Source organism: Elephas maximus, chromosome 13 (genome assembly GCF_024166365.1).
Source record: "Elephas maximus indicus isolate mEleMax1 chromosome 13, mEleMax1 primary haplotype, whole genome shotgun sequence".
Lineage (NCBI taxonomy): Eukaryota > Metazoa > Chordata > Mammalia > Proboscidea > Elephantidae > Elephas > Elephas maximus.
Genome location: NC_064831.1, coordinates 11,058,514 through 11,068,469, shown reverse-complemented (window position 1 = coordinate 11,068,469; position 9,956 = coordinate 11,058,514).

Genomic DNA, 9,956 nt, shown 5'->3' with positions numbered 1-9,956 from the left:
GGAACTGGCCTGTTAGGCTGGACCTCTCCTATTGGCTCAGAGTTTGTGACCCGTCCTCGTCAGAAGTTCCGCCCAGCCTTCCGGTGGCTGTCTCCATGGTGATTGAGAAAGAAGCCTTAGGCCCCGCACTCAGCCTTCACCTGGCCTACCTGGCCTCTTTCCCCTCGTCTAGACCGCTGTGTAGATGAAAGAAAGGATGTCGGCCAGTGAGCACGTGTCCTCATTTCCTCTGAAGGATTAGGCTCCTTGCCTGGGCAGAAGACAGCCAAGGTCAGCCTGAGCCTAGACTCCTAGTGACCTGTGACACTGCAGACAGTGATAGATGTCGATGTCCACGCTCAGGTATCCGCAGGTGGCCGACTCAGAGTGGTCGGAGCTGAAGTGTAACTAGAGATCACACACTGACGAGGGCACGGGCCAAAGGTCAGGGAAAATAGCTGAGGTCGTGGAGCTCTAGCGGAGCCAGTCTAGGGCCCAGGCCTCCCTCCTGTACGTGGCAAAGAGGTGATCCACGTGCCGCCATCCGTAGACTCTGGACTGCTGGGGCCCTGGATGCCCGGATTTCGGCCTTGTCTTCGGAGAAGTGACGCACATGCAGTGTGCCACTGGAGGCTGTGGACCAGCAGAGGGCAAAATCTTAAAAACGCGGGCTTCAGTTGACTTTGCCTGTGCTCTCCTTTGGCTGAGTGACATGGTGTGTTTCCTAGCAGGAGAAGGCATTCGTGGAGAGAGGCGGATTCCATGTGTGCAGGCAAAGTGTGTGCTGAGATGATGAGTCGCTGGAGACCAGGGTGGACTCTTCAGACCCAGAATAGGCCTCTGGCAGGTATGTGTCAATGTTTTCTGCCCTTGGCACTCAGCCGGGTATTTGCATACAATGTTACGAGCGGAATTAGTAGTCTCCGGAGAGGCTGCCACATGTCAGCAAGCTTCACCTGGCCAGGGTCCCCCCGTGAGGTAGCTCCCCAATCAATCACTACTCTCTAGACCTTCCAGATAGACTACCAGATCTTGTCTGCCCTTGGGCAACCAGTAGAGCCAGAGGCCTTCCCCCTTTGCTCTTTCGTCTCTGGGCGCTCTGTCGGGCCCTCCAAGGTGTGAAGTGACCCAGGGGGAGAAGGAAGAGATTTCAGAGAACGAACACATCCAGAGAGAGACAGAGAGAGGCAAGAGATGCTGAGTGGGGATGCCTTGCGTACTGATACCCTCAGGAAAGTGGGAAAGAGGTACCTGGCCTGTTCTGCCAATGTCCTGAAGCAGTCCGCACCAGGGGCTCCCCTGTGCCTGTGTAGGCTTTCCCAGGGTGTGCTCAAATCCTGTGGCCACTAGGTGTCATAGGTCATAATGGAGGGCCCTGTGTCATCTGCCTGGCGGGTCTTGTCATCAGGCCCATCATGAGCTCCGCCCACTCTTCCGGTGGTGGGACTGTCTCCATGGTGATGGCAAAGGAGCCCTGGTCCCGCCCACCTGGCCTTCACTTCACCTAGCTGGCCTGCTGACCCTCACTCAGACCTCTGTGTTGATCAAAATGAATGTCCGCCAGTGCCCAGGTGTCAGCATCTGGGATAAAGGATTCGGGACCTTGCCTGGGGCAGAAGGCAGCCTAGGTCAGCTGGTACCTGGAAGTCTAGTGACTTGTGACACTGCTGCCAGTGACAAATGGTGACTCCCACACTCACATATCCCCTGGTGGCAGAATGATAGTGATGGGTGGAGAAACATCGCTCCGGAGCACACGTGCAATGGGGCACCGGCCAAAGGCCAGGGCCAGTAGTGGACGTCGTGGAGCTGAATGGCGAGCCAGTGAAGGGCCCAAGGATTCCTCCTGTATGTGGGAAACATGTCATCGGGGTCCCCACGTCCATAAACCTTTGGATTGCTGGGGCCCAGGATGCCAGGATTTCGGCCTTGCCTTCGCAGCCCGGCCACATACGCAGCCTTCCACCGGAGGCGGGGATATGTAGACAGCAAAAGTTTGGAGAACGGCAGTGTCTCCTCGATTTCCCTGACATCGGCCTCTTTGAGCGGCATGCTTTTTTCCTAGTAGGATCAGGCAGTGACGGAGAAAGGCAGGATTATGTGTGCAGGAAAGGTATGTGCTGAGAAGGTGACAAGGTTGAGAGCAGGATGGGATCTTCAGTCCCAGGAAAGGCCCCTGGCAGGTGCGGGTCCACGTTCTCTGCCCATCCCACCTGGCGTGGGGAGGTTTCCAGCATACAAAGCAACAGCGGAATTATTCTTCCCCCAGAGGTTGCATCTGCCCACAAGCTCCACCTGGCCAGGGTCCGCCCCTACCGTATTGCCCATGTCAGTCAACAGAAGCTAAGACCTTCCAGAGAGACTAACTGCTATTCTCTACCCACGGGGACGCGGTAGAGTCGGAAGCCTCCCCTGTTTCATCTCCAGGCTCTCTCTCAGGCCCCTCGTAGTTGTGAGGTGTCTCAGGGGTAGACCGGAGGGATTTCTCTGAATGAACACATACAAGGAGGGGCCGTAGATGCTGAGGGAGGGCGCCTTGCCTACTGATATCCTAGCGTAAGTGGAAAAGAGGTACCTGCCTGCTGTCCCAGTATGTCGAAGCTGTCCACGTCAGGGGTTGCCTACTGTGAAGTTATTCCCTGGGTGCCCTCGATTTTGCGGCCAAGGACAGAAGGGGCCGTTGTGTGTCCATGGGTAAAATGGAGGCCTCTGCGGAACTGGCCTGTTAGGCTGGACCTCTCCTATTGGCTCAGAGTTTGTGACCCGTCCTCGTCAGAAGTTCCGCCCAGCCTTCCGGTGGCTGTCTCCATGGTGATTGAGAAAGAAGCCTTAGGCCCCGCACTCAGCCTTCACCTGGCCTACCTGGCCTCTTTCCCCTCGTCTAGACCGCTGTGTAGATGAAAGAAAGGATGTCGGCCAGTGAGCACGTGTCCTCATTTCCTCTGAAGGATTAGGCTCCTTGCCTGGGCAGAAGACAGCCAAGGTCAGCCTGAGCCTAGACTCCTAGTGACCTGTGACACTGCAGACAGTGATAGATGTCGATGTCCACGCTCAGGTATCCGCAGGTGGCCGACTCAGAGTGGTCGGAGCTGAAGTGTAACTAGAGATCACACACTGACGAGGGCACGGGCCAAAGGTCAGGGAAAATAGCTGAGGTCGTGGAGCTCTAGCGGAGCCAGTCTAGGGCCCAGGCCTCCCTCCTGTACGTGGCAAAGAGGTGATCCACGTGCCGCCATCCGTAGACTCTGGACTGCTGGGGCCCTGGATGCCCGGATTTCGGCCTTGTCTTCGGAGAAGTGACGCACATGCAGTGTGCCACTGGAGGCTGTGGACCAGCAGAGGGCAAAATCTTAAAAACGCGGGCTTCAGTTGACTTTGCCTGTGCTCTCCTTTGGCTGAGTGACATGGTGTGTTTCCTAGCAGGAGAAGGCATTCGTGGAGAGAGGCGGATTCCATGTGTGCAGGCAAAGTGTGTGCTGAGATGATGAGTCGCTGGAGACCAGGGTGGACTCTTCAGACCCAGAATAGGCCTCTGGCAGGTATGTGTCAATGTTTTCTGCCCTTGGCACTCAGCCGGGTATTTGCATACAATGTTACGAGCGGAATTAGTAGTCTCCGGAGAGGCTGCCACATGTCAGCAAGCTTCACCTGGCCAGGGTCCCCCCGTGAGGTAGCTCCCCAATCAATCACTACTCTCTAGACCTTCCAGATAGACTACCAGATCTTGTCTGCCCTTGGGCAACCAGTAGAGCCAGAGGCCTTCCCCCTTTGCTCTTTCGTCTCTGGGCGCTCTGTCGGGCCCTCCAAGGTGTGAAGTGACCCAGGGGGAGAAGGAAGAGATTTCAGAGAACGAACACATCCAGAGAGAGACAGAGAGAGGCAAGAGATGCTGAGTGGGGATGCCTTGCGTACTGATACCCTCAGGAAAGTGGGAAAGAGGTACCTGGCCTGTTCTGCCAATGTCCTGAAGCAGTCCGCACCAGGGGCTCCCCTGTGCCTGTGTAGGCTTTCCCAGGGTGTGCTCAAATCCTGTGGCCACTAGGTGTCATAGGTCATAATGGAGGGCCCTGTGTCATCTGCCTGGCGGGTCTTGTCATCAGGCCCATCATGAGCTCCGCCCACTCTTCCGGTGGTGGGACTGTCTCCATGGTGATGGCAAAGGAGCCCTGGTCCCGCCCACCTGGCCTTCACTTCACCTAGCTGGCCTGCTGACCCTCACTCAGACCTCTGTGTTGATCAAAATGAATGTCCGCCAGTGCCCAGGTGTCAGCATCTGGGATAAAGGATTCGGGACCTTGCCTGGGGCAGAAGGCAGCCTAGGTCAGCTGGTACCTGGAAGTCTAGTGACTTGTGACACTGCTGCCAGTGACAAATGGTGACTCCCACACTCACATATCCCCTGGTGGCAGAATGATAGTGATGGGTGGAGAAACATCGCTCCGGAGCACACGTGCAATGGGGCACCGGCCAAAGGCCAGGGCCAGTAGTGGACGTCGTGGAGCTGAATGGCGAGCCAGTGAAGGGCCCAAGGATTCCTCCTGTATGTGGGAAACATGTCATCGGGGTCCCCACGTCCATAAACCTTTGGATTGCTGGGGCCCAGGATGCCAGGATTTCGGCCTTGCCTTCGCAGCCCGGCCACATACGCAGCCTTCCACCGGAGGCGGGGATATGTAGACAGCAAAAGTTTGGAGAACGGCAGTGTCTCCTCGATTTCCCTGACATCGGCCTCTTTGAGCGGCATGCTTTTTTCCTAGTAGGATCAGGCAGTGACGGAGAAAGGCAGGATTATGTGTGCAGGAAAGGTATGTGCTGAGAAGGTGACAAGGTTGAGAGCAGGATGGGATCTTCAGTCCCAGGAAAGGCCCCTGGCAGGTGCGGGTCCACGTTCTCTGCCCATCCCACCTGGCGTGGGGAGGTTTCCAGCATACAAAGCAACAGCGGAATTATTCTTCCCCCAGAGGTTGCATCTGCCCACAAGCTCCACCTGGCCAGGGTCCGCCCCTACCGTATTGCCCATGTCAGTCAACAGAAGCTAAGACCTTCCAGAGAGACTAACTGCTATTCTCTACCCACGGGGACGCGGTAGAGTCGGAAGCCTCCCCTGTTTCATCTCCAGGCTCTCTCTCAGGCCCCTCGTAGTTGTGAGGTGTCTCAGGGGTAGACCGGAGGGATTTCTCTGAATGAACACATACAAGGAGGGGCCGTAGATGCTGAGGGAGGGCGCCTTGCCTACTGATATCCTAGCGTAAGTGGAAAAGAGGTACCTGCCTGCTGTCCCAGTATGTCGAAGCTGTCCACGTCAGGGGTTGCCTACTGTGAAGTTATTCCCTGGGTGCCCTCGATTTTGCGGCCAAGGACAGAAGGGGCCGTTGTGTGTCCATGGGTAAAATGGAGGCCTCTGCGGAACTGGCCTGTTAGGCTGGACCTCTCCTATTGGCTCAGAGTTTGTGACCCGTCCTCGTCAGAAGTTCCGCCCAGCCTTCCGGTGGCTGTCTCCATGGTGATTGAGAAAGAAGCCTTAGGCCCCGCACTCAGCCTTCACCTGGCCTACCTGGCCTCTTTCCCCTCGTCTAGACCGCTGTGTAGATGAAAGAAAGGATGTCGGCCAGTGAGCACGTGTCCTCATTTCCTCTGAAGGATTAGGCTCCTTGCCTGGGCAGAAGACAGCCAAGGTCAGCCTGAGCCTAGACTCCTAGTGACCTGTGACACTGCAGACAGTGATAGATGTCGATGTCCACGCTCAGGTATCCGCAGGTGGCCGACTCAGAGTGGTCGGAGCTGAAGTGTAACTAGAGATCACACACTGACGAGGGCACGGGCCAAAGGTCAGGGAAAATAGCTGAGGTCGTGGAGCTCTAGCGGAGCCAGTCTAGGGCCCAGGCCTCCCTCCTGTACGTGGCAAAGAGGTGATCCACGTGCCGCCATCCGTAGACTCTGGACTGCTGGGGCCCTGGATGCCCGGATTTCGGCCTTGTCTTCGGAGAAGTGACGCACATGCAGTGTGCCACTGGAGGCTGTGGACCAGCAGAGGGCAAAATCTTAAAAACGCGGGCTTCAGTTGACTTTGCCTGTGCTCTCCTTTGGCTGAGTGACATGGTGTGTTTCCTAGCAGGAGAAGGCATTCGTGGAGAGAGGCGGATTCCATGTGTGCAGGCAAAGTGTGTGCTGAGATGATGAGTCGCTGGAGACCAGGGTGGACTCTTCAGACCCAGAATAGGCCTCTGGCAGGTATGTGTCAATGTTTTCTGCCCTTGGCACTCAGCCGGGTATTTGCATACAATGTTACGAGCGGAATTAGTAGTCTCCGGAGAGGCTGCCACATGTCAGCAAGCTTCACCTGGCCAGGGTCCCCCCGTGAGGTAGCTCCCCAATCAATCACTACTCTCTAGACCTTCCAGATAGACTACCAGATCTTGTCTGCCCTTGGGCAACCAGTAGAGCCAGAGGCCTTCCCCCTTTGCTCTTTCGTCTCTGGGCGCTCTGTCGGGCCCTCCAAGGTGTGAAGTGACCCAGGGGGAGAAGGAAGAGATTTCAGAGAACGAACACATCCAGAGAGAGACAGAGAGAGGCAAGAGATGCTGAGTGGGGATGCCTTGCGTACTGATACCCTCAGGAAAGTGGGAAAGAGGTACCTGGCCTGTTCTGCCAATGTCCTGAAGCAGTCCGCACCAGGGGCTCCCCTGTGCCTGTGTAGGCTTTCCCAGGGTGTGCTCAAATCCTGTGGCCACTAGGTGTCATAGGTCATAATGGAGGGCCCTGTGTCATCTGCCTGGCGGGTCTTGTCATCAGGCCCATCATGAGCTCCGCCCACTCTTCCGGTGGTGGGACTGTCTCCATGGTGATGGCAAAGGAGCCCTGGTCCCGCCCACCTGGCCTTCACTTCACCTAGCTGGCCTGCTGACCCTCACTCAGACCTCTGTGTTGATCAAAATGAATGTCCGCCAGTGCCCAGGTGTCAGCATCTGGGATAAAGGATTCGGGACCTTGCCTGGGGCAGAAGGCAGCCTAGGTCAGCTGGTACCTGGAAGTCTAGTGACTTGTGACACTGCTGCCAGTGACAAATGGTGACTCCCACACTCACATATCCCCTGGTGGCAGAATGATAGTGATGGGTGGAGAAACATCGCTCCGGAGCACACGTGCAATGGGGCACCGGCCAAAGGCCAGGGCCAGTAGTGGACGTCGTGGAGCTGAATGGCGAGCCAGTGAAGGGCCCAAGGATTCCTCCTGTATGTGGGAAACATGTCATCGGGGTCCCCACGTCCATAAACCTTTGGATTGCTGGGGCCCAGGATGCCAGGATTTCGGCCTTGCCTTCGCAGCCCGGCCACATACGCAGCCTTCCACCGGAGGCGGGGATATGTAGACAGCAAAAGTTTGGAGAACGGCAGTGTCTCCTCGATTTCCCTGACATCGGCCTCTTTGAGCGGCATGCTTTTTTCCTAGTAGGATCAGGCAGTGACGGAGAAAGGCAGGATTATGTGTGCAGGAAAGGTATGTGCTGAGAAGGTGACAAGGTTGAGAGCAGGATGGGATCTTCAGTCCCAGGAAAGGCCCCTGGCAGGTGCGGGTCCACGTTCTCTGCCCATCCCACCTGGCGTGGGGAGGTTTCCAGCATACAAAGCAACAGCGGAATTATTCTTCCCCCAGAGGTTGCATCTGCCCACAAGCTCCACCTGGCCAGGGTCCGCCCCTACCGTATTGCCCATGTCAGTCAACAGAAGCTAAGACCTTCCAGAGAGACTAACTGCTATTCTCTACCCACGGGGACGCGGTAGAGTCGGAAGCCTCCCCTGTTTCATCTCCAGGCTCTCTCTCAGGCCCCTCGTAGTTGTGAGGTGTCTCAGGGGTAGACCGGAGGGATTTCTCTGAATGAACACATACAAGGAGGGGCCGTAGATGCTGAGGGAGGGCGCCTTGCCTACTGATATCCTAGCGTAAGTGGAAAAGAGGTACCTGCCTGCTGTCCCAGTATGTCGAAGCTGTCCACGTCAGGGGTTGCCTACTGTGAAGTTATTCCCTGGGTGCCCTCGATTTTGCGGCCAAGGACAGAAGGGGCCGTTGTGTGTCCATGGGTAAAATGGAGGCCTCTGCGGAACTGGCTTGTTAGGCTGGACCTCTCCTGTTGGCTCAGAGTTTCTGACCCGTCCTCGTCAGAAGTTCCGCCCAGCCTTCCGGTGGCTGTCTCCATGGTGATTGAGAAAGAAGCCTTAGGCCCCGCACTCAGCCTTCACCTGGCCTACCTGGCCTCTTTCCCCTCGTCTAGACCGCTGTGTAGATGAAAGAAAGGATGTCGGCCAGTGAGCACGTGTCCTCATTTCCTCTGAAGGATTAGGCTCCTTGCCTGGGCAGAAGACAGCCAAGGTCAGCCTGAGCCTAGACTCCTAGTGACCTGTGACACTGCAGACAGTGATAGATGTCGATGTCCACGCTCAGGTATCCGCAGGTGGCCGACTCAGAGTGGTCGGAGCTGAAGTGTAACTAGAGATCACACACTGACGAGGGCACGGGCCAAAGGTCAGGGAAAATAGCTGAGGTCGTGGAGCTCTAGCGGAGCCAGTCTAGGGCCCAGGCCTCCCTCCTGTACGTGGCAAAGAGGTGATCCACGTGCCGCCATCCGTAGACTCTGGACTGCTGGGGCCCTGGATGCCCGGATTTCGGCCTTGTCTTCGGAGAAGTGACGCACATGCAGTGTGCCACTGGAGGCTGTGGACCAGCAGAGGGCAAAATCTTAAAAACGCGGGCTTCAGTTGACTTTGCCTGTGCTCTCCTTTGGCTGAGTGACATGGTGTGTTTCCTAGCAGGAGAAGGCATTCGTGGAGAGAGGCGGATTCCATGTGTGCAGGCAAAGTGTGTGCTGAGATGATGAGTCGCTGGAGACCAGGGTGGACTCTTCAGACCCAGAATAGGCCTCTGGCAGGTATGTGTCAATGTTTTCTGCCCTTGGCACTCAGCCGGGTATTTGCATACAATGTTACGAGCGGAATTAGTAGTCTCCGGAGAGGCTGCCACATGTCAGCAAGCTTCACCTGGCCAGGGTCCCCCCGTGAGGTAGCTCCCCAATCAATCACTACTCTCTAGACCTTCCAGATAGACTACCAGATCTTGTCTGCCCTTGGGCAACCAGTAGAGCCAGAGGCCTTCCCCCTTTGCTCTTTCGTCTCTGGGCGCTCTGTCGGGCCCTCCAAGGTGTGAAGTGACCCAGGGGGAGAAGGAAGAGATTTCAGAGAACGAACACATCCAGAGAGAGACAGAGAGAGGCAAGAGATGCTGAGTGGGGATGCCTTGCGTACTGATACCCTCAGGAAAGTGGGAAAGAGGTACCTGGCCTGTTCTGCCAATGTCCTGAAGCAGTCCGCACCAGGGGCTCCCCTGTGCCTGTGTAGGCTTTCCCAGGGTGTGCTCAAATCCTGTGGCCACTAGGTGTCATAGGTCATAATGGAGGGCCCTGTGTCATCTGCCTGGCGGGTCTTGTCATCAGGCCCATCATGAGCTCCGCCCACTCTTCCGGTGGTGGGACTGTCTCCATGGTGATGGCAAAGGAGCCCTGGTCCCGCCCACCTGGCCTTCACTTCACCTAGCTGGCCTGCTGACCCTCACTCAGACCTCTGTGTTGATCAAAATGAATGTCCGCCAGTGCCCAGGTGTCAGCATCTGGGATAAAGGATTCGGGACCTTGCCTGGGGCAGAAGGCAGCCTAGGTCAGCTGGTACCTGGAAGTCTAGTGACTTGTGACACTGCTGCCAGTGACAAATGGTGACTCCCACACTCACATATCCCCTGGTGGCAGAATGATAGTGATGGGTGGAGAAACATCGCTCCGGAGCACACGTGCAATGGGGCACCGGCCAAAGGCCAGGGCCAGTAGTGGACGTCGTGGAGCTGAATGGCGAGCCAGTGAAGGGCCCAAGGATTCCTCCTGTATGTGGGAAACATGTCATCGGGGTCCCCACGTCCATAAACCTTTGGATTGC